Genomic DNA, 26,104 nt, shown 5'->3' with positions numbered 1-26,104 from the left:
GCAGCCACCAGAACCAGGAAGAAGAGAACCTCAGAATCTGAGGATGAGGATTATGTTGCCACTGAGGAGGAAGTAAGCTCCAAGAAGAAGGTGCTAAAAAAGGAATATGGCACAACTGCTGCAATTAAGCCAGGGATGAATAAGAAGGCACCAGCAAGGAGAATTCCTATGTCTAAGGCCAGAGCCTCTACTCAAGAGATAATGAATTTCACTCTTGAACCCAAAGAAGGTGGAGAAGGCAAGAAGAGGAAGGAGAGGGTCAAGAAGACCATTGCCAGAGTCATTGGCAAATCCTCCATGATGAGAGATCCCTCTGAAGAAGAGGAAGAGGAAGGGGATGCTGCACCAGCACCCAAAGCTCAGAAGCTTATGGGAGATGCTATAAAGGCAGGGGCTGCTCCATCAAAGCCCAAGTCTGCTCCCAAAGCTCCAGCTCAGAAGCGCAGTAAGCCCAAGAGGAACACCAGAAGTATACCTGCTGAAGAGAAGAACAAGGCCCCAGTGCCTCAAGCTAAAGAAGAGGATGGTGAATCACTTGTTTTGAGGAAATTGAAGCCCAAGATTCCTGACCACAATGATGCTCATCTAGTAGCTGAAGACATGCATATCACAAAGGATGCTGGATTGAGATTGTGGAGACAGTCTGATCCTTATGCTGTGAGGAGGAGGACAGCAGTTGATTACAGGTTTCACACAAAGGAACAACAAGACTTTTATGAAACTATTTTGCTTGACAAGAAGCCCATTATCTGTGACATGAGATGGGTGGATTGGGAATACATCCAGGAGAATGAAGATCCCTTCCCAGGAGTTTGTGACAGCTTCAAGGCATGTGGAGTTGACAAATTTGTTGGGTAGAAGTTCACCAAATGGAATGATGAGCTGATCATGCAGTTTTCCTCCACTGCCCACTTCTATCCAGATGGGAGGATAGTTTGGATGTCAGAAGGTACTAGGTACCAATCCATAGTTGAGGAGTGGGCCAAGCTGATAAATGCCCCTGAAGAACATGAAGATGACTTGGATGTGTATGCCAAGAAGAAGAAGGACCGCAACACTATGGCAAACATGTACAAGGAGATCCCAGATAAGGCTTTGGAGACTCACAAGCTTGGATCTGTACATTTCTTGTTGTCTGGTCTGCCTACCATCAACACAATCCTTAGGCACACTCTTCTACCCAAGTCAAGAGATCACAAGATGATCAGAGGGCATTCTATCAACCTGCTACAGCTTTTTGATGTCCTTCAGAAGTTCAAGGTTATGCGTTTGATTGTAGAGAAAATCAAGAGGACTGCTGCTGACTAGAAGAGAAGCTGTGGGTATGCTCCACACATTCAGGAGCTCATCAACTCCAAGATGGGCACATGAACATATCTGTTGGATAAGGAGCATCTACCCCTATATCCTGATTTTGAAGATAATACAGTTGTGATGAATGAGGAAGACCCCACATCTGAGCAAGCACAGGAGAAGAGAGCCAAAGCAAAGGCTGAGAAAGCTGCCAAGATGCCAAGTGTTGAAGAGGCATCTCAAGTTTTCCTGAAGAGCAAGCAAGATCAACTTGCATATCTGATCCAATCTACACTGAGGATTGAGAAGGGCTTGGCCACCCTGACTCAAAACCAGGAGATCTTGGAGAGGACATAGAAACCAAATTGTATGATCTTGATCTGAAGGTAACTGAGATTCAAACAACAATTGAGTAACTTTAGGAGGAAGCAGAAGAGAAGAGAGGCAAGGCAACTACTGATGCATTTCAGCGAGTGCCAAGGAGTTAGAGGTCTACTGCAGTGCCAGTGACAGATTCTAGAGCTACAGCATCAGCACCAGTAGCTACAGCTCCAGTGCCACCTCCAGCAGCCACTCCACCAGCTCCAACTACATCAACAGATGCCTTCGTCCTTGGAGTTCTCTCTACACCACCTCCCGAAGACCAAGCCAGAGAGACGCATAACACTATGCATATTTGAACTTTTTGGTAACTTGTTGCCAAAGGGGGGGAAATATGTATAGATCATAGGCTTCGAGAGAGTGTTTTGCTTCTTTGCCTTTGGTTGAACTTTTTGATTGTGTGCTTGTGTGAGATACTTTATGTCCTTGTGTGAGATACTTGTGTGATCATGTGATTGATCATATGCTACCTTAATGCTTGTTTGGATGATATTATCATTTATATCTCATATATGATCATTCACTTGCTTGGTGATGAGTGCATGCTTTTAATTTCTATCATTTTGAGCGCTCCACCAAGATGTATGTCACATGGAAGAGTAAGCCATGATCCTAATCGATTGTGCATTTGCATTCAAAAGCAAATTTTAAATAATGCACAAATTTAGGGGGAGCTCTTGCTTATCACATACTTCTCAAAGCGACGATGTTTTTCTGTCTTAAGATCATTTGTCGAAGCTTTGATCTATATGTTGTCATCAATTACCAAAAAGGGGGGAGATTGAAAGTGCAACTATCCCTGGGTGGTTTTGGTAATTCCTAACAACATATAGCTCATTGAGCTAATGCTATTTCAAGATAAATATTTCAGGAAAGCTCAATGTTTGGCATGGCATGGATTAGAAAGTGGACCCCTCAAAATGCTAAGGACAAAAGATTGGCTCAAGCTCAAGACTCTACATTTTACTTTTAGTCATTGAGTCCATAGGAAAAGCTAATACTATTAAAAGGGGATGAGGTGTTGCTTAATGAGTTACTTGCTCAAAATGCTTAGTGATATGCTCCAAAAACCCTCAACTACTTTCTCATATCCGGCGCCACCGAGTTCACTTGACATAGCCACTACCACAAACCCTAGTCACTTCGGTCTCACCGATAGGGATCTCGGTCTCACCGAGATGGGATTGCAACCTCTCTGTTTCCCTTCATAACGTTTCGGTCCAACCGAGATGAGCGATCGGTCCCACCGAGATTGCATTGCAAACTCTCTGTTTCCCCTTCGTAATGTTTCGGTCTAACCGAGATGAGCGAATCGGTCCCACCAAGTTTGCCTGACCAACTCTTTGTTTGCTTATTACCAAAATCGGTCCCACCGAGTTTGTGTAATAGGTCTCACCGAGATTACGTTATGCCCTAACCCTAATGAAATCGGTCCCACCGAGTTGACATGTCGGTCCCACCGAAAATCCTAACGTTCACATTTTGAACTAAATCAGTCTGACCGAGTTTTCTGATTCGGTCCCACCGAGTTTGGTGATTTGTGTGTAATGGTTAGATTTTGTGTGGAGGCTATATATACCCCTCCACCCACTCTTCATTCATGGAGAGAGCCATCAGAACATGCCTACACTTCCAGCATACATTTTCTGAGAGAGAACCACCTACACTTGTGTTGAGGTTAAGATATTCCATTCCAACCACATAAATCTTGATCTCTAGCCTTCCCCAAGTTGCTTTCCACTCAAACCCTCTTTCCACCAAATCCAATCCTATGAGAGAGAGATGAGTGTTGGGGAGACTAACATTTGAAGCACAAGAGCAAGGAGTTCATCATCAACACACCATCTATTACCTTTTGGAGAGTGGTGTCTCCTAGATTGGCTAGGTGTCACTTGGGAGCCTCCATCAAGATGTTGGAGTTGAACCAAGGAGTTTGTATGGGCAAGGAGATCGCCTACTTCGTGAAGATCGACCCTAGTGAGGCAAGTCCTTCGTGGGCGATGGCCATGGTGGGATAGACAAGGTTGCTTCTTTGTGGACCCTTCGTGGGTGGAGCCCTCTGTGGACTCGCGCAACCGTTACCCTTCGTGGGTTGAAGTCTCCATCAACATGGATGTATGATAGCACCACCTATCGGAACCACGGATAAAAAATCTCTGTGTCTACATTGCGTTTGCTCCCTCCAAACTCCTCCCTTTACCTTCATATGCAATTGTTTTACATTCCGCTGCTATACTCTTAGAATTGCATGTGTAGGTTGATTACTTGACTTGTGCTAAGTTGCTAAAATCTACCAAGACTTAAAATTGGGAAATGGCTAGATTTTTATTTGGTCAAGTAGTCTAATCACCCCCCCTCTAGACATACTTTCGATCCTACAATGATCACCCAGTTACGTTGTGACGTTTGGTAGCACACAAAGTGTTCCTCCTGTATTCAGGAGTTGCATAATCTCATAGTCATAGGAACATGTATAAGTCATGAAGAAAGCAATAGCAACATACTAAATGATCAAGTGCTAAGCTAACGGAATGGGTCAAGTCAATCACATCATTCTCCAATGAAGTGATCCCATTAATCAAATGGCAACTCATGTCTATGGTTTAGGAAACATAATCATCTTTGATTCAACGAGCTAGTCAAGTAGAGGCATACTAGTGACATTCTGTTGGTCTATTTATTCACACATGTACTAAGTTTCCGGTTAATACAATTGTAGCATGAATAATAAACATTTATCATGATATAAGGAAATATAAATAACAACTTTATTATTGCCTCTAGGGCATATTTCCTTCAGTCTCCCAGTTGCACTAGAGTCAATAATCTAGATTACATAGTAATGATTGTAACACCCATGGAGTCTTGGTGCTGATCATGTTTTGCTCGTGAGAGAGGCTTAGTCAACGGGTCTGCAACATTAGATCCGTATGTATCTTGCAAATCTCTATGTCTCCCTCCTTGACTTGATCGCGGATGGAATTGAAGCATCTCTTGATGTGCTTGGTTCTCTTGTTAAATCTGGATTCCTTTGCCAAGGCAATTGCACCAGTATTGTCACAAAAGATTTTCATTGGACCCGATGCACTAGGTATGACACCTAGATCGGATATGAACTCCTTCATCCGGACTCCTTCATTTGCTGCTTCCAAAGCAGCTATGTACTCCGCTTCACATGTAGATCCCGCCACGACGCTTTGTTTAGAACTACACCAACTGACAGCTCCACTGTTCAATATAAATATGTATCCGGTTTGTGACTTAGAGTCATCCGGATCAGTGTCAAAGCTTGCATCGACGTAACCATTTACGACGAGCTCTTTGTCACCTCCATAAACGAGAAACATATCCTTAGTCCTTTTCAGGTATTTCAGGATGTTCTTGACCGCTGTTCAGTGATCCACTCCTGGATTACTTTGGTACCTCCTTGCTAAACTTATAGCAAGGCAGACATCAGGTCTGGTACACAACATTGCATACATGATAGAGCCTATGGCTGAAGCATAGGGAACACCTTTCAATTTTTCTCTATCTTCTGCAGTGGTCGGGCATTGAGTCTGACTAAACTTCACACCTTGTAACACGGGCAAGAACCCTTTCTTTGCTTGATCCATTTTGAACTTCTTCAAAATTTTATCAAGGTATGTACTTTGTGAAAGTCCAATTAAGCGTCTTGATCTATCTCTATAGATCTTGATGCCCAATATATAAGCAGCTTCACCGAGGTCTTTCATTGAAAAACCCTTATTCAAGTATCCTTTTATGCTATCCAGAAATTCTATATCATTTCCAATTAACAATATGTCATCCACATATAATATTAGAAATGCTACAGAGCTCCCACTCACTTTCTTGTAAATATAGGCTTCTCCAAAAGTCTGTATAAAACCATATGCTTTGATCACACTATCAAAACGTTTATTCCAACTCCGAGATGCTTGCACCAGTCCATAGATGGATCGTTGGAGCTTGCACACTTTGTTAGCATCCTTTCGATCGATAAAACCTTCAGGTTGCATCATATACAACTCTTCTTCCAGAAATCCATTCAGGAATGCAGTATTTACATCCATTTGCCAAATTTCATAATCATAGAATGCAACAATTGCTAACATGATTCGGATGGACTTAAGCATCTCTACGGGTGAGAAGGTCTCATCGTAGTCAACCCCTTGAACTTGTCGAAAACCTTTTGCAACAAGTCGAGCTTTGTAGACAGTAACATTACCGTCAGCGTCAGTCTTTTTCTTGAAGATCCATTTATTCTTGATGGCTTGCTGATCATCGGGCAAGTCAACCAAAGTCCACACTTTGTTCTCATACATGGATCCCATCTCAGATTTCATGGCCTCAAGCCATTTCGTGGAATCTGGGCTCATCATCGCTTCCTCATAGTTCATAGGTTCGTCATGGTCAAGTAACATGACCTCCAGAACAGGATTACCGTACCACTCTGGTGCGGATCTTACTCTGGTTGACCTGCGAGGTTCGGTAGTAACTTGATATGAAGTTATATGATCATCATCATTAGCTTCCTCACTAATTGGTGTAGGAGTCACAGGAACAGATTTCTGTGATGAACTACTTTCCAATAAGGGAGCAGGTATAGTTACCTCATCAAGTTCTACTTTCCTCCCACTCACTTCTTTCGAGAGAAACTCCTTCTCTAGAAAGGATCCATTCTTAGCAACGAATGTCTTGCCTTCGGTTCTGTGATAGAAGGTGTACCCAACTGTCTCCTTTGGGTATCCTATGAAGACACATTTCTCCGATTAGGGTTCGAGCTTATCAGGTTGAAGCTTTTTCACATAAGCATCGCAGCCCCAAACTTTAAGAAACGACAACTTTGGTTTCTGGCCAAACCACAGTTCATAAAGCGTCGTCTCAACGTATTTAGATGGTGCCCTATTTAACGTGAATGCAGCTGTCTCTAAAGCATAACCCCAAAATGATAGCGGTAAATCAGTAAGAGACATCATAGATCGCACCATATCAAGTAAAGTATGATTACGACGTTCGGACACACCATTACGCTGTGGTGTTCTGGGTGGCATGAGCTGTGAAACTATTCCCCATTGTTTCAAATGAAGACCAAACTCGTAACTCAAATATTCTCCTCCACGATCAGATCGTAGAAACTTTATTTTCTTGTTACGATGATTTTCCACTTCACTCTGAAATCCTTTGAACTTTTCAAATGTTTCAGACTTATGTTTCATTAAGTAGATATACCCACATCTGCTCAAATCATCTGTGAAGGTGAGAAAATAACGATACCCGCCGGGAGCCTCGACATTCATCGGACCACATACATCAGTATGTATGATTTCCAACAAATCTGTTGCTCGCTCCATTGTTCGGGAGAACGGAGTTTTAGTCATCTTGCCCACGAGGCATGGTTCGCAAGTACCAATTGATTCACAATCAAGTGATTCCAAAAGTCCATCAGAATGGAGTTTCTTCATGCGCTTTACACCAATATGACCCAAACTGCAGTGCCACAAATAAGTTGCACTATCATTATCAACTCTGCATCTTTTGGCTTCAATATTATGAATATGTGTATCACTACTATCGAGATTCAATAAAAATAGACCACTCTTCAAGGGTGCATGATCATAAAAGATATTACTCATATAAATAGAACAACCATTATTCTCTGATTTAAATGAATAACCGTCTCGCATCAAACAAGATCCAGATATAATGTTCATGCTCAACGTTGGCACCAAATAACAATTATTCAGGTCTAAAACTAATCCCGAAGGTAGATGTAGAGGTAGCGTGCCGACCGCGATCACTTCGACTTTGGAACCATTTCCCACGCGCATCGTCACCTCGTCCGTAGCCAATCTCCGCTTAATCCGTAGTCCCTGTTTCGAGTTGCAAATATTAGCAATAGAACCAGTATCAAATACCCAGGTGCTACTACGAGCATTAGTAAGGTACACATCAATAACATATATATATATCACATATACCTTTGTTCACCTTGCCATCCTTCTTATCCGCCAAATACTTGGGGCAGTTCCGCTTCCAGTGACCAGTCCCTTTGTAGTAGAAGCACTCAGTCTCAGCCTTTGGTCCAGACTTCATCTCTCAATCCGGGCATTTGCTTGAAATATTAACTTAAACTCCTGGAACATCTCATATGCTCCATGACGTTCAAAACGTCGTTGAAGTCCCGGTTCTAAGCCGTAAAATGGCACACTGAACTATCAAGTAGTCATCAGCTTTGCTCTGCCAAACGTTCATAACGTCTGGTGTTGCTCCTGCAGCGGGTTTGGCACCTAGCGATGCTTCCAGGACGTAATTCTTCTGTGCAGCAATGAGGATTATCCTCAAGTTATGGACCCAGTCCGTGTAGTTGCTACCATTATCTTTCAACTTAGCTTTCTCTAGGAACACATTAAAATTCAACGGAACAACAACACGGGCCATCTATCTACAACAACATAGACATGCAAAATACTATCAGGTACTAAGTTCATGATAAAGTAAATTTCAATTAATCAAATTATTTAAGAACTCCCACTTAGATAGACATCCCTCTAATCATCTAAGTGATCACGTGATCCATATCAACTAAACCATGTTCGATCATCACGTGAGATGGAGTAGTTTTCAATGGTGAACATCAATATGTTGATCATATCTACTATATGATTCACGCTCGACCTTTCGTTCTCAGTGTTCCGAGGACATATTTGCATATGCTAGGCTCATCAAGTTTAACCCGAGTATTCTGCATGTGCAAAACTGGCTTGCACCTGTTGTATGTGAACGTAGAGCTTATCACACCCGATCATCACGTGGTGTCTCGGCACGACGAACTTTCGCAACGGTGCATACTCAGGGAGAACACTTATACCTTGACATTTAGTGAGGGATCATCTTATAATGCTACCGTCGATCTAAGCAAAATAAGATGCATAAAAGATAAATATCATATGCAATCAATATAAGTGATATGATATGGCCATCATCATCTTGTGCCTTTGATCTCCATCTCCAAAGCACCGTCATGATCACCATCGTCACCGGCGTGACACCTTGATCTCCATCGTAGCATCGTTGTCGTCTCGCCAACTATTGCTTCTACGACTACCGCTACAGCTAAGTGATAAAGTAAAGCAATTACATGGCGATTGCATTTCATACAATAAAGCGAGAACCATACGGCTCCTGCCAGTCGCCGATAACTTCGTTACAAAACATGATCATCTCATACAATAAAATTTAGCACCATGTCTTGACCATATCACATCACAACATGCCCTGCAAAAACAAGTTAGATGTCCTCTACTTTGTTGTTGCAAGTTTTACGTGGCTGCTACGGGCTGAGCAAGAACCGTTCTTACCTACGCATCAAAACCACAACGATATTTCGTCAAGTATGTGTTGTTTTAACCTTCAACAAGGACCGGGCGTAGCCACACTCGATTCAACTAAAGTTGGAGAAACTAACACCCGCCAGCCACCTGTGTGCGAAGCACGTCGGTAGAACCAGTCTCGTGTAAGCGTACGCGTAATGTCGGTCCGGGCCGCCTCATCCAACAATACCACCGAACCAAAGTATGACATGCTGGTAAGTAGTATGACTTATATTGCCCACAACTCACTTGTGTTCTACTCGTGCATGTAACATCTACGCATATACCTGGCTCGGATGCCACTGTTGGGTTACGTAGTAATTTCAAAAGGTTTCCTATGCACACGCAAGATCATGGTGATGCATAGCAACGAGAGGGGAGAGTGTCGTCTACGTACCCTTGTAGACCGTAAGCGGAAGCGTTTATGACAACGCGGTTGATGTAGTTGTACATCTTCACGATCGACCGATCCTTAGTACCGAACGTACGGCACCTCCGCGATCTGCACACGTTCAGCTCGGTGACGTCCCACGAACTCACGATCCAGTAGAGCTTCGAGGGAGAGTTCCGTCAGCACGACGGCGTAATGACGGTGATGATGAAGCTACCAACGCAGGGCTTCGCCTAAGCACCGCTATGATATGACTGAGGTGGATTATGGTGGAGGGGGGCACCCCACACGGCTAAGAGATCAATGATCAACTTGTGTGTCTATGGGGTGCCCCCCTCCCCCGTATATAAAGGAGTGGAGGAGGGGGAGGAGGCCGGCCTCCTAGGCGCGCCCCATGGGGAGTCCTACTCCCACCAGGAGTAGGATTCCAACCCTTCCATGAGTAGGAGTAGGAGGGAAGGAAGGAGGAGAGAGGGGAAGGAAAAAGGGGGGCGCCGCCCCCCCGTTCCTTGTCCAATTCGGACTAGAGGGGGAGGGGGCGTGCGGCCTGCCGTGGCCGCCCCTTCCTCTCTCCACCAAGGCCTATGAGGCCCATTACACTCCCCGGGGGGTTCCGGTAACCCCCCGATACTCCGGTATTCGTCCAAACTCACTTGGAACCCTTCCGAAGTCCAAACATAGTCATCCAATATATCGATCTTTATGTCTCGACCATTTCGAGACTCCTCATCATGTCCGTGATCATATCCGGGACTCCAAACTACCTTCGGTACATCAAAACACATAAACTCGTATTATCGATCGTCACTGAACGTTAAGCGTGCGGACCCTACGGGTTCGAGAACTATGTAGACATGACCGAGACACATCTCCGGTCAATAACCAATAGCGGAACCTGGATGCTCATATTGGCTCCCACATATTCTACGAAGTTCATTATCGGTCAAACCGCATAACAACATACATTGTTCCCTTTGTCATCGGTATGTTACTTGCCCGAGATTCGATCGTCGGTATCTCAATACCTAGTTCAATCTCGTTGCCGGCAAGTCTCTTTACTCGTTCCATAATGCATCATCCCACAACTAACTCATTAGTCACATTACTTGCAAGGCTTATAGTGATGTGCATTACCGAGAGGGCCCAGAGATACCTCTCCGACAATCGGAGTGACGAATCCTAATCTCGATCTATGCCAACTCAACAAGTACCATCGGAGACACCTGTAGAGCACCTTTATGATCACCCAGTTACGTTGTGACATTTGGTAGCACACAAAGTGTTCCTCTGGTATTCGGGGGTTGCATAATCTCATAGTCATAGGAACATGTATAAGTCATGAAGAAAGCAATAGCAACATACTAAATGATCAAGTGCTAAGCTAACGGAATGGGTCAAGTCAATCACATCATTCTCCAATGATGTGATCCCGTTAATCAAATGACAACTCATGTCTATGGTTTAGGAAACATAACCATCTTTGATTCAACGAGCTAGTCAAGTAGAGGCATACTAGTGACATTCTGTTTGTCTATGTATTCACACATGTACTAAGTTTCCGGTTAATACAATTCTAGCATGAATAATGAACATTTATCATGATATAAGGAAATATAAATAACAACTTTATTATTGCCTCTAGGGCATATTTCCTTCACTTTCGGAATCACTTGATGCTTGCGAACCATGCCTCATGGGCAAGATGACTAAGACTACGTTCTCTGGAACAATGGATCGAGCAACAGACTTGTTGGAAATAATACATACTGATGTATGCGGTCCGATGAGTGTTGAGGCTCTTGGCGGGTATCGTTATTTTCTTACCTTCACAGATGATTTGAGCAGATATGGGTATATCTACTTGATGAAACATAAGTCTGAAACATTAGAAAAGTTCAAAGAATTTCAGAGTGAAGTGGAAAATCATCGTAACAAGAAAATAAAGTTTCTACGATCTGATCGTGGAGGAGAATATGAGTTACGAGTTTGGTCTTCATTTGAAACAATATGGAATAGTTTCGCAGCTCACGCCACCCGGAACACCACAGCGTAATGGTGTGTCCGTCGTAACCGCACTTTATTAGATATGGTGCGATCTATGATGTCTCTTACTGATTTACCGCTATCGTTTTGGGTTTATGCTTTAGAGACGGCTGCATTCATGTTAAATAGGGCACCATCTTAATCCGTTGAGACGACACCATACGAACTGTGGTTTGGCAAGAAACCCAAGTTGTCATTTCTTAAAGTTTGGGGCTGCAGTGCTTATGTGAAAAAACTTCAACCTGATAAGCTCGAACCCAAATCGGAGAAATGTGTCTTCATAGGATACCCAAAGGAGACTATTGGGTACACCTTCTATCACAGATCTGAAGGCAAGATATTCGTTGCTAAGGATGGATCCTTTCTAGAGAAGGAGTTTCTCTCGAAAGAAGTGAGTGGGAGGAAAGTAGAACTTGATGAGGTAACTGTACCTGCTCCCTTATTGGAAAGTAATTCATCACATAAATCAGTTCCTGTGATTCCTACACCAATTAGTGAGGAAGCTAATGATGATGATCATGAAGATTCTAATCAAGTTACTACCGAACCTCGTAGGTCAACCAGAGTAAGATCCGCACTAAAATGGTACAGTAATCCTATTCCGGAGGTCATGTGTGACACCCGGGTAGTTAAGCTACATTAAACCTCTGTTAATGATGCCACGTCACGATGGTTACTGTTGCTAAGCTCGTGTTAGTTCGAAACCGATTCAAATTTAAATTCAAAATCAAGTCAAACGGTAAAATTTTCAAACGTTAAAACTAAAATGTTCAAAATGGGACAAATAAATCCTAAGTCATAATGGTGGAGGAACCACATTTTTGTAAAAAAAAGATTAAAAGCACTAAAATGATTTAAACAGTAGCAAAACAACTATTTGAACGACTTTGGTATTTTATAAAATACTAAACTATTTTATATCAGGGTAAAACTTTTTATAGTAGTGTATTGTTATGAACATTATTTTAGGGGCTATAGATATATTTTACTAAATTAAAATTAATGTTTAACTAAAATAAAACAGAAAAGAAAATATGAAAAGGTAAAAAAGGGAACAAACAAACCCCCACCCACTGGGCCAATCGGCCCAGCTGGCCAGCCCAACTGGCCCGCCTAACATCCCCTGGCCTATATGGCCTCGTAACCAAAACCCTAACCCCCCCGGTCGCCCCACTCCGCTACACTCCTCGCTTCCCCTCCCATCGCCGCCCGGAGCCACCACGACGGACTGCCTCCCCGTCAACGCGCGTCCCCGTCTTCCTCCTCACGCCCCGCTGCCCCAAACCCTACAGCCCCCCCGTGAGCTCCCTTCCTTCCCCTCTGTCGCCGGCGCCGTCCACAGCACACACACACACTCCGCCGCTCGCCTCCCGTGCCGCCTTGCCCTGGCTCCCTCTGGCTACTGCTGCCGCGCCCACCACCCAGCTCGCGCCCGGCGCACCCCACGAGCGCCCCGCCCGGCGCTCCCTGAACACCACGCCCGCCCGCGGCGCGCAACCAAAGTCGTTCAGATAGTCTATGACAGGTGGGCCCCTGACGGCGTCCACCCCGTGCTGCTGCTGCTTTTGCTCTGCTGCCGTCCCGCCGCGTCTGTTGCCGCCCAGCTCGCCCCGCTCGCGTTGGACCTGCTCTGCGCCGCTCTGGCCGCGCCCCCTCCGGCCCCAGCCGGTGCCCCGACGGCCTCCGCGCCGGCCAGTGCCCATCTCGCGTCACCGTGCCTGCAGCCGCCGCCCGGGTTCGCCCCGCGCTCGCACGCCCGTGCCCCCGTGCCCGTTAGGCCCCTGTGAGCAAATGACAAGTGGGCCTAGCCCAGAACGAAAATAGATTAAAAAAGAATCCAAAATAATAATAATAATAATAATAATAAATAGTTAATTAATTATAGAATTAATTAACTTAATTAATCCTGATTAGATTAACCTAATCAATTAATTAAACCTATTTAATCATGCTTAATAAAACCCAAATCAACATGTTACTCTATGACAGGTGGGTCCCACTGGACCCACAGTCCAGGTTTGACTCTGGTCAGCTGGGTTTGACCTGCTGACGTCATGGTGATGTCATGCTGACATCACCTTTCGCTGTTCTGGATAATGTTCGATTTAAATAATAAAATAAATTTCAAAAATGCATAAAACTTTGATAAATCATAGAAAATAAACCGTAGCTTGGATGAAAATACTTTGTACATGAAAGTTGCTCAGGACGACGAGACGAATTCAGATACGCAACCCGTTTGTCCACCACACATCCCTAGCATAGCGAACACGCAACTTTCCCCCTCCGGTGTTGGGAATCGTAGCATAATTTAAAATTTTCCTACGCTCACCAAGATGCATCTATGGAGTCTACTAGCAACGAAGGGAAAGGAGTGGATCTACATACCCTTGTAGATCGCGAGCGGAAGCGTTCCAATGAACGTGGATGACGGAGTCGTACTCGCCGTGATCCAAATCACCGATGACCGAGTGCCGAACGGACGGCACCTCCGCGTTCAACACACGTACGGTGCAGCAACGTCTCCTCCTTCTTGATCCAGCAAGGGGGAAGGAGAGGTTGATGGAGATCCAACAGCACGACGGCGTGGTGGTGGATGTAGCGGGTCTCCGGCAGGGCTTCGCCGAGCTTCTGCGAGAGAGAGAGAGGTGTTGCAGGGGAGGAGGGAGGCGCCCAAGGCTTAGATGTTGCTGCCCTCCCTTCCCCCCACTATATATAGGGCCAAGGGAGAAGGGGGGGCGCAGCCTTGCCCCTTCCTCCAAGGAAGGGTGCGGCCAGGGGGGAGTCCTTCCCCCCCAAGGCACCTCGGAGGTGCCTTCCCCCTTTAGGACTCTCCCTTTTTCTCTTATCTCTTGCGCATGGGCCTCTTGGGGCTGGTGCCCTTGGCCCATATAGGCCAAGGCGCACCCCTTACAGCCCATGTGGCCCCCCGGGGCTGGTGGACCCCCTTGGTGGACCCCCGGACCCCTTTCGGCACTCCCGGTACAATACCGATAAAGCGCGAAACTTTTCCGGCGACCAAAATAAGACTTCCCATATATAAATCTTTACCTCCGGACCATTCCGGAACCTCTCGTGATGTCCGGGATCTCATCCGGGACTCCGAACAACTTTCGGGTTTCCGCATACATATATCTCTACAACCCTAGCGTCACCGGACCTTAAGTGTGTAGACCCTACGGGTTCGGGAGACATGCAGACATGACCGAGACGCCTCTCCGGTCAATAACCAACAGCGGGATCTGGATACCCATGTTGGCTCCCACATGTTCCACGATGATATCATCGGATGAACCACGGTGTCGAGGATTCAATCAATCCGTATGCAATTCCCTTTGTCAATCGGTATGTTACTTGCCCGAGATTCGATCGTCGGTATCCCAATACCTTGTTCAATCTCGTTACCGACAAGTCTCTTTACTCATACCGCAATGCATGATCCCGTGACTAACGCCTTAGTCACATTGAGCTCATTATGATGATGCATTACCGAGTGGGCCCAGAGATACCTCTCCGTCACACGGAGTGACAAATCCCAGTCTCGATCCGTGCCAACCCAACAGACACTTTCGGAGATACCCGTAATGCACCTTTATAGTCACCCAGTTACGTTGTGACGTTTGGCACACCCAAAGCACTCCTACGGTATCCGGGAGTTGCACGATCTCATGGTCTAAGGAAAAGATACTTGACATTGGAAAAGCTCTAGCAAACGAAACTACACGATCTTTTATGCTATGCTTAAGTTGGGTCTTGTCCATCACATCATTCTCCTAATGATGTGATCCCGTTATCAATGACATCCAATGTCCATAGTCAGGAAACCATGACTATCTGTTGATCAACGAGCTAGTCAACTAGAGGCTTACTAGGGACAGGTTGTGGTCTATGTATTCACACATGTATTACGATTTCCGGACAATACAATTATAGCATGAATAATTGACAATTACCATGAACAAAGAAATATAATAATAACCATTTATTATTGCCTCTAGGGCATATTTCCAACAGTCTCCCACTTGCACTAGAGTCAATAATCTAGTTCACATCACCATGTGATTAACATTCACTGTGTTCTGGTTTGATCATGTTATGCTTGTGAGAGAGGTTATTAGTCAACGGGTCTGAACCTTTCAGAACCGTGTGCTTTACGAATATCTATGTCATCTTGTGGATGCTACCATGCGCTATTTGGAGCCATTTCAAATAATTGCTCTACTATACGAATCCGGTTTACTACTCAGAGTTATCCGGATTAGTGTCAAAGTTCGCATCGACGTAACCCTTTACGACGAACTCCTTTCCACCTCCATAATCGAGAAAAATTCCTTAATCCACTAGGTACTAAGGATAAGTTCGACCGCTGTCATGAGATCCTTTCCGGATCACCATTGTACCCCCTTGACCAACTCATGGCAACGCACACTACATGTGCGGTACACAGCATAGCATACTATAGAGCCTACGTCTAAAGCATAGGGGACGACCTTCGTCCTTTCTCTATCTTCTGCTGTGGTCAGGTCTTGAGTCTCACTCAATACTCACACCTTGTAACACAGCCAAGAACTCCTTGTTTGCTGATCTATTTTGAACTCTTTCAAAATCATGTTAAGGTGTGCTGTCTTTTGAAAGTATCATCAGGCGTCTTGATCTATCTCTATGGATCTTGATGCCCAATATGTAAGTATCTTTATCCAGGTCTTCCTTTGAAAAACTCCTTTCAAACAACCCTTTATGCTTTCCAGAAATTTTACATCATTTCGGATCAACAATATGTCATTCACATATACTTATCAGAAATGTTGTAGCGCTCCCACTCACTTTATTGTAAATACAAGTTTCTAACAAACTTTGTATAAACCCAAAAACTTTGATCACTCCATCAAAGCGTATATTCTGACTCCGAGATGCTTGCTCTAATCCATGGAAGGATCGCTGGAGCTAGCATACCTTTTAGCATCCTTAGGATCGACAAAACCTTTCTGATTGTATCACATACAACCTTTCCTTACGAAAACTGGTAAGGAAACCTGTTTTGACATCCATCTGCCAGATTTCATAAATGTAGCTAATGCTAACATGATTCCGACAGACCTAGGCATCGCTACGGATGAGAAAAACTCATCGTAGTCAACTCCTTGAACTTGTGAAAATACTCTTTGCCACAAGTCGAGCTTCATAGACGGTAACATTACCGTCCATGTCCGTCTTCTTCTTAAAGATCCATTTATCTCAATGGCTTGCCGATCATCGGGCAAGTTCACCAAAGTCCATGCTTTGTTCTGATACATGGATTCTATCTCGGATTTCATGGCCTCGAGCCATTCATCGGAATATGGGCCCACCATCGCTTCTCCATAGCTCGTAGGTTCATTGTTGTCTAGCAACATGACTTCCAAGACAGGATCACGCATTACTCTGAAGTAGTGCGCATCCTCGTCGTCCTACGAGGTTTGGTAGTGACTTGATCCGAAGTTTCATGATCACTATCATAAGCTTCCACTTCAATTGGTGTAGGTGCCACAGGAACAACTTCCTGTGCCCTGCTACACATTAGTTGAAGCGACGGTTCAATAACCTTATCAAGTCTCCACCATCCTCCCACTCAATTCTTTCGAGAGAAACTTTTCCTCGAGAAAGGACTCGTTTCTAGAAGCAATTACTTTTGCTTCCAGATCTGAAATAGGAGGTATACCCAACTGTTTTTGGGTATTCTATGAAGATGCATTTATCCGCTTTGGGTTCGAGCTTATCACCTGAAACTTTTTCACATAAGCATCGCAGCCCCAAACTTTTAAGAAACGACAACTTAGGTTTCTATAAACGGTGTCGTCTCAACGGAATTGCGTGGTGCCCCTTTTAAAGTGAATGCGGTTGTCTCTAATGCCTAACCCATAAACGATAGTGGTAATTTGATAAGAAACATCATGGTATGCACCATATCCAATAGGGTGCAGTTATGATGTTCGGACACACCATCACACTATGGTGTTCCAGGCGGTATTAATTGTGAAACACTTTCCACAATGTCTCAATTGTGTGCCAAACTCGTATCTCAGATACTCATCTCTATGATCATATCACAGACATTTTATCCTCTTGTCACGACGATCTTCAACTTCACTCTGAAATTGCTTGAACCTTTCAATAATTCAGACTAGTGTTTCATCAAGTAAATACACTCAGTATCGACTCAAATCATCTGTGAAGTAAGAACACAACGATATCCACTGCATGCCTCAGCACTCATTGGACTGCATACATCAAAATGTATTACTTCCAATAAGTTGCTCTCTTGTTCCATCTTACTGAAAACGAGGCCTTTCAGTCATCTTGCCCATGTGGTATGATTTGCATGTCTCAAGTGATTCAAAATCAAGTGAGTCCAAACGATCCATCTGCATGGAGTTTCTTCATGCATATATACCAATAGACATGGTTCGCATGTCTCAATCTTTTCAAAAACGACTGAGTCCAAAGATCCATCTACATGGAGCTTCTTCATGCGTTCTATACCAATATGACTCAAATTGCAGTGCCACAAGTATGTGGTACTATCATTACTATTTTATATCTTTTGGCACGAACATGTGTATCAATACGATCGAGATTCATTTTAGGTGCAAGACCATTGAAGGTATTATTCAAATAAACAGAGTAACCATTATTCTCCTTAAATGAATAACCGTTTTGCGGTAAACATAATCCAATCATGTTCAACGCAAACACCAAATCTCGATGGTGGAGGGAGCATGCGATGCTTGATCACATCAACCTTGGAAACACTTCCAACACATATCGTCATCTCACCTTTAGCTAGTCTCCATTTATTCCGCAGCTTTTATTTCGAGTTACTAACACTTAGCAACCGAACCAGTATCTAATACCCTGGTGCTGCTAGGAGTACTAGTAAAGTACACATTCATATAACGTATATCCAATATACTTCTGTCGACCTTGCTTGCCTTCTCATCTACCAAATATCTAGGGTATTACTGCTTCAGTGATCGTTCCTCTCATAGAAGCACTTAGTCTCGGGTTTGGGTTCAACCTTGGGATTCTACACTAGAGCAGCAAACGACTTGCTGTTTCATGAAGTATCCCTTTTGCCCTTGCCCTTCTTAAACTAGTGGTTTTACTAACCATCAACAATTGATGCTCCTTCTTGATTTCTACTCTCGCGGTGTCAAACATCGCGAATAGCTCAAGGATCATCATAACTATCCTTGATATGTTATAGTTCATCACGAAGCTCTACTAGCTTGGTGGCAATGACTATGGGGAACTATCACTATCTCATCTGGGAGATTAACTCCCACTCGATTCAAGCGATTGTGGCACTCAGACAATCTGAGCACATGCTCAACGATTGAGCTTTTCTCCCTTAGTTTGCAGGCTTAAGAAACTTGTCAAAGGTCTCATACCTCTTGACGTGGGCACTAGTCTGAAATCCCAATTTCAGTCTTCGGAACATCTCACATGTTCTGCGACGTTTCAAGAACGTCTTTGGTGCCACAATTCTAAACCGCACTGAACTATCATGTAGTCATCAAAACGTGTATGTCAGATGTTTTGTAACATCTACAGACGACGCTGAGGTTCAGCACACCGAGCGGTGCATTAAGGACATAAGCCTTCTGTGCAGCAATGAGGACAATCCTCAGTTTACGGACCCAGTCCGCATAATTGCTACTACCAACTTTCAACTAAATTTTCTCTAGGAACATATCTTAATCAGTAGAACTAAAGCGCAAGCTATGACATAATTTGCAAATACCTATTTGACTATGTTCATGATAATGAAGTTCCTCTGATTATGAACTCCCACTCAGATAGACATCCCTCTGGTCATCTAAGTGAAACATGATCCGAGTTTAACTAGGCCGTGTCCGATCATCACGTGAGACGGACTAGTCAAGATCGGTGAACATCTCCATGTTGATCGTATCTTCTATACGACTCATGCTCGACCTTTCGGTCCTCCGTGTTCCGAGGCCATGTCTGTACATGCTAGGCTCGTCAAGTCAACCTAAGTGTATTGCGTGTGTTCCGAGGCCATGTCTGTACATGCTAGGCTCGTCAACACCCGTTGTATGCGAACGTAAGAATCTATCACACCCGATCATCACGTGGTGCTTCGAAACGACGAACCTTCGCAACGGTGCACAGTTAGGGTGAACACTTTCTTGAAATTATTATAAGGGATCATCCTACTTGCTACCGTCGTTCTAAGCAAATAAGATGCAAAAACATGATAAACATCACATGCAATCAAATAGTGACATGATATGGCCAATATCATCATGCTCCTTTGATCTCCATCTTCGGGGCACCATGATCATCTTTGTCACCGGCATGACACCCTGATCTCCATCATCATGATCTCCATCATTGTGTCTTTATGAAGTCGTCACGCCAACGATTACTTCTACTTCTATGGCTAACGCGTTTAGCAACAAAGTAAACTAATTTACATGGCGTTATTCAATGACGCGCAGGTCATACAAAATAATAAAGACAACTCCTATGGCTCCTGCCGGTTGTCATACTCATCGACATGCAAGTCGTGATTCCTATTACAAGAATATGATCAATCTCATACATCATATATATCATTCATCGCATCTTCTGGCCATATCACATCACATAGCACTTGCTGCAAAAACAAGTTAGACGTCCTCTAATTGTTGTTGCAAGTTTTTACGTGGTTTGTAGGTTTCCAGCAAGAACGTTTCTTACCTACGTATGACCACAACGTGATTTGCCAATTTCTATTTACCCTTCATAAGGACCCTTTTCATCGAATCTGTTCCGACTAAAGTAGGAGAGACAGACACCCGCTAGCCACCTTATGCAACTTGTGCATGTCAGTCGGTGGAACCTGTCTCACGTAAGAGTACGTGTAAGGTCGGTCCGGGCCGCTTCATCCTACAATGCCGCCGAAACAAGAAAAGACTAGTAGCGGCAAGAAGAATTTGCAAACTCAACGCCCACAACTGCTTTGTGTTCTACTCGTGCATAGTAACTACGCATAGACCTGGCTCTGATACCACTGTTGGGAATCGTAGCATAATTTAAAATTTTCCTACGCTCACCAAGATGCATCTATGGAGTCTACTAGCAACGAAGGGAAAGGAGTGGATCTACATACCCTTGTAGATCGCGAGCGGAAGCGTTCCAATGAACGTGGATGACGGAGTCGTACTCGCCGTGATCCAAATCACCGATGACCGAGTGCCGAACGGACGGCACCTCCGCGTTCAACACACGTACGGTGCAGCAACGTCTCCTCCTTCTTGATCCAGCAAGGGGGAAGGAGAGGTTGATGGAGATCCAACAGCACGACGGCGTGGTGGTGGATGTAGCGGGTCTCCGGCAGGGCTTCGCCGAGCTTCTGCGAGAGAGAGAGAGGTGTTGCAGGGGAGGAGGGAGGCGCCCAAGGCTTAGATGTTGCTGCCCTCCCTTCCCCCCACTATATATAGGGCCAAGGGAGAAGGGGGGGCGCAGCCTTGCCCCTTCCTCCAAGGAAGGGTGCGGCCAGGGGGGAGTCCTTCCCCCCCAAGGCACCTCGGAGGTGCCTTCCCCCTTTAGGACTCTCCCTTTTTCTCTTATCTCTTGCGCATGGGCCTCTTGGGGCTGGTGCCCTTGGCCCATATAGGCCAAGGCGCACCCCTTACAGCCCATGTGGCCCCCCGGGGCTGGTGGACCCCCTTGGTGGACCCCCGGACCCCTTTCGGCACTCCCGGTACAATACCGATAAAGCGCGAAACTTTTCCGGCGACCAAAATAAGACTTCCCATATATAAATCTTTACCTCCGGACCATTCCGGAACCTCTCGTGATGTCCGGGATCTCATCCGGGACTCCGAACAACTTTCGGGTTTCCGCATACATATATCTCTACAACCCTAGCGTCACCGGACCTTAAGTGTGTAGACCCTACGGGTTCGGGAGACATGCAGACATGACCGAGACGCCTCTCCGGTCAATAACCAACAGCGGGATCTGGATACCCATGTTGGCTCCCACATGTTCCACGATGATATCATCGGATGAACCACGGTGTCGAGGATTCAATCAATCCGTATGCAATTCCCTTTGTCAATCGGTATGTTACTTGCCCGAGATTCGATCGTCGGTATCCCAATACCTTGTTCAATCTCGTTACCGACAAGTCTCTTTACTCGTACCGCAATGCATGATCCCGTGACTAACGCCTTAGTCACATTGAGCTCATTATGATGATGCATTACCGAGTGGGCCCAGAGATACCTCTCCGTCACACGGAGTGACAAATCCCAGTCTCGATCCGTGCCAACCCAACAGACACTTTCGGAGATACCCGTAATGCACCTTTATAGTCACCCAGTTACGTTGTGACGTTTGGCACACCCAAAGCACTCCTACGGTATCCGGGAGTTGCACGATCTCATGGTCTAAGGAAAAGATACTTGACATTGGAAAAGCTCTAGCAAACGAAACTACACGATCTTTTATGCTATGCTTAAGTTGGGTCTTGTCCATCACATCATTCTCCTAATGATGTGATCCCGTTATCAATGACATCCAATGTCCATAGTCAGGAAACCATGACTATCTGTTGATCAACGAGCTAGTCAACTAGAGGCTTACTAGGGACAGGTTGTGGTCTATGTATTCACACATGTATTACGATTTCCGGACAATACAATTATAGCATGAATAATTGACAATTACCATGAACAAAGAAATATAATAATAACCATTTATTATTGCCTCTAGGGCATATTTCCAACATCCGGTTCATCTGTCCGAAAAAGCTGAACACCGAGAATACTTTCCCGGATGTTTTCACCCTTCGTCGGTATGACCTCCTACCGCGTTAGGGTACACCTAGCACCGCGTATTGCCTCGTTATGTTTTGTGATGCTTTGTTTGCTCCGTATTTACTGTTTCTTCCCCCTGTTCTTCCCCGATAGACCCCGAGACCGGCGTTGATGCCACCGAGTACGACTACGTCACCGACGACCCTTCTTCCTGTACAACAAAGCTTCCAGGCAAGCCCCCCCTTTGATCACCAGATATCACCTATTCCTTCTCTCTACTGCTTGCATTAGAGTAGTGTAGCATGTTACTACTTTCGGTTAATCCTATTCTGCTGCATAGTCTGTCATTGTTGCTACAATTGTTACCCTTACCTGCAATCCTAAATGCTTAGTATAGGATGCTAGTATTCCATCAGTGGCCCTACACTCTTGTCCGTCTGCCATGCTACACTACTGGGCCGTGATCACTTCGGGAGGTGATCACGGGCATATGCTATATACTTTATACTGTTACATTACTTATGATAATGTTCGGAGATGGGAGCTGAAGGGGCAGGTGGCTCCATCCCGGTAGAGGTGGGCCTGGGTTCCCGACGGCCCCCGACTGTTACTTTGTGGCGGAGCGACAGGGCAGGTTGAGACCACCAGGAGAGAGGTGGGCCTGGCCCTGGTCGGCGTCCGCGGTTACTTCATAATAACACGCTTAACGAGATCTTGGTATTTGATCTGAGTTGGGTCATTGACCTTATACGCACTAACCGCCACGTGGGACAAGATATGGGCAACCGGCGTCGTGGTATCAGCCGAAGCTCTTTTTGACATCAGCGACTGAGCGGCGCACGCCGGATTGGACTGGAACGCCTGCTAGGCTAGGTCTGCTTTCGGCCGCCCTCGCAACGTGCAGGTGTGTAATGGGCGATGGGCCCAGACCCCTGTGCCATAGGATTTAGACCGGCATGCTGACCTCTCTGTTGAGCCTAGGTAGGGCTGCGACGTGTTGATCTTCCGAGGCCGGGCATGACCCAGGAAAGTGTGTCCGGCCAAAGGGGATCGAGCGTGTCGGGTTATGTGGTGCACCCCTGCAGGGAAGGTTATCTATTCGAATAGTCGTGATCTTCAGTAACAGGATGACCCGGAGTTGTACCTTGACCTTATGACAACTAGAACTGGATACTTAATAAAACACACCCTTCCAAGTGCCAGATATAACCCGGTGATCACTCTCACACAGGGCGACGAGGGGAGGATCACCGGGTAGGTTTATGCTATGTGGTGCTACTTGGTGAACTTACCATCTACTCTCTTCTACCTGCTGCAAGATGGAGGTGGCCTGAAGCGTAGTCTTTGACAGGATTAGCTATCCCCCTCTTATTCTGGCATTCTGCAGTTCAGTCCACCGATATGGCCCTTTACACATATACCCATGCATATGTAGTGTAGCTCCTTGCTTGCGAGTACTTTGGATGAGTACTCACGGTTGCTTTTCTCCCTCTTTTCCCCTTTCCCTTCTTCCTGGTTGTCGCAACCAGGTGCCGAGCCAGACGCCACCGTCGACAACGACTCCTACTACACCGGAGGTGCCTACTACTATGTGCAGGCCACTGACGACGGCCAAGAGTAGTTTAGGAGGATCCCAGGCAGGAGGCCTGCGCCTCTTTCGATCTGTATCCCAGTTTGTGCTAGCCTTCTTAAGGCAATCTTGTTTAACTTATGTCTGTACTCAGATATTGTTGCTTCCGCTGACTCGTTTATGATCGAGCACTTGTATTCGAGCCCTCGAGGCCCCTGGCTTGTATTATGATGCTTGTATGACTTATTTTATTTTTAGAGTTGTGTTGTGATATCTTTCCATGAGTCCCTGATCTTGATCGTACGCGTTTGCGTGTATGATTAGTGTACGACTGAATCGGGGGCGTCCCAATTTGGTATCAGAGCCGACTGCCTGTAGGAATCCCCCTTCCAAACTCCTTGGCCGAAGTTGAGTCTAGTCATTGAAAAGGTTTTTTTTACTAAGATGGCTGTGTGGCTTACGGGCCCACGTCACCATTGGGTGGCATTATGATCTTTTATTCCTCGTCTATACTCTGGGACTCTGAGCTCTCTTCTATTCGGGTTAAATGATTTTGCTAAAAACAAAACTAACTTTAGGTTCTCGAAAATACTTTCTCCCAGAGAGCCCCTCACTCCAGATGATCGCTTGCTGCACCGGAAGATTCGGAAGATACTCTATGATGTTCTTTCGAGACTTTGTGCCATCGCTTTTGCAATTCCCTTCCATCGATAAACCCATATGGATAACCACGTGCACTTGCCATTGATACAATCATTCCCCGTTGATCTTGTTATTGTAAGATACCCCGAAATTCTCGCTATTGTTCCGAGGATACTTGGTGCCTACTGCCTTGCAGTTCTAAGTCGCCTAAATACCCCTACGGATAAATTCTTGCACCTATCGAGTACCCGCTCATCCAAGTTGTTCAGGTGTTTCACAAAAGTCTTTGAAATACTATTCGATCCTCTGAAAATCCTTAGCAGCTTATTGCTCTGCAAATACTTGTCTGCTTGCATTATGGATGCTTCCCATATGTCTGGCTGTATTCATTAGTCTCCGTTGACGCCTTCTTTTTTATCCTATTGATTCAACATGAGTGCGAGTGCCCGCAATCATCGGTTGATCCTTATAAATTATCTTTCTAGCTCAGATGTCATTTTGAACATGAGCTGGTTATCGACCAATCAAATTGCCATCGATTGTACCCCAAGTCTATTCAACTTATCCATTCTTAATCAGACCGTTGGCTTCTGATCCCTTGATTTGGAAAAGATAATTCATGTGCATTTGAGTTTTGAATTAGTTAGTTGTTTCTACAGTCCAATGTCCTTGCATTGTTTTCTTCCTCTGTTGTGTGCCAATGCTCACATCAGCTCTGTTATGGAATGTCAGATCCTTTGTTGAATTATCATCTGATAGTGTCCTTTGTATACAAAAACCTCAAGAAGTTCTTTCCCTGATATATAATGTCGTTGGTAAGTCCTATTCTCTTATTTGGCCAACCATGCTCTACTTTTGAGCTTGAGTTATTTACCCCTGAAGTTTGTGATATATGTTTCCACGATGCCCCGATGGGTTGAACCTAGGCCTTCCTTAATATGTGTGACCTCAAAAGTTTTCACGAGTCATACTTTTCTGGTATTTTGCTAGATAAAATTTCAACATTACAACTTCTTCAAAAATGAGAAGTGAATGAAAGGTTATGCATTAGAGAAGTGGGAGTCGACCTTGAACTTTGTGTTCATGCCCATGGACACGATGTAGATCCTATCATGGAAGCTTGTTGTAATAATAACTATTTCCTTGATAAATATCATCTGGTATCTGTGAATTGATCCTTTGCAACCGTGGTTCCGACCATGATTGTTCTCCTTTGATTCTATTTCTCGGACAAGTTAAAGTACTTGCCTTCTGCAGATCAGTACGCCTTCCCAACCTCTATTTTGTTCTACCTTCGAGTATTACCCCCTGGTATCTCGAGGATATCAACCCATTGCACTTAATCTTATGAATTTCTGATGAAGTAGTACCTTTCCCCATCATAATCACTCCACGGGTTATGGGTTGTTGTCAACCGAGAACCCCGATTTGTGAATCGAATCAACACTGAGATTCGGTACCCCCAGTACTTTGTTGTTGAGAAGTTTAATACTCCATCACGTCACTCCTAGCCTGATCGGCTACATCATTATCGTGCTAATATTAACTGTGCTACCGGGTCCTTATTCCTAGAGCACAACTTTCGACGACGAGCTAATCTTAC

The sequence above is a fragment of the Aegilops tauschii genome, chromosome 4, assembly GCF_002575655.3.
Source record: "Aegilops tauschii subsp. strangulata cultivar AL8/78 chromosome 4, Aet v6.0, whole genome shotgun sequence".
In the NCBI taxonomy this organism is placed as follows: domain Eukaryota; kingdom Viridiplantae; phylum Streptophyta; class Magnoliopsida; order Poales; family Poaceae; genus Aegilops; species Aegilops tauschii.
The sequence above is the reverse complement of the archived record's forward strand: the minus strand, read 5'-3'. Positions refer to the sequence as shown.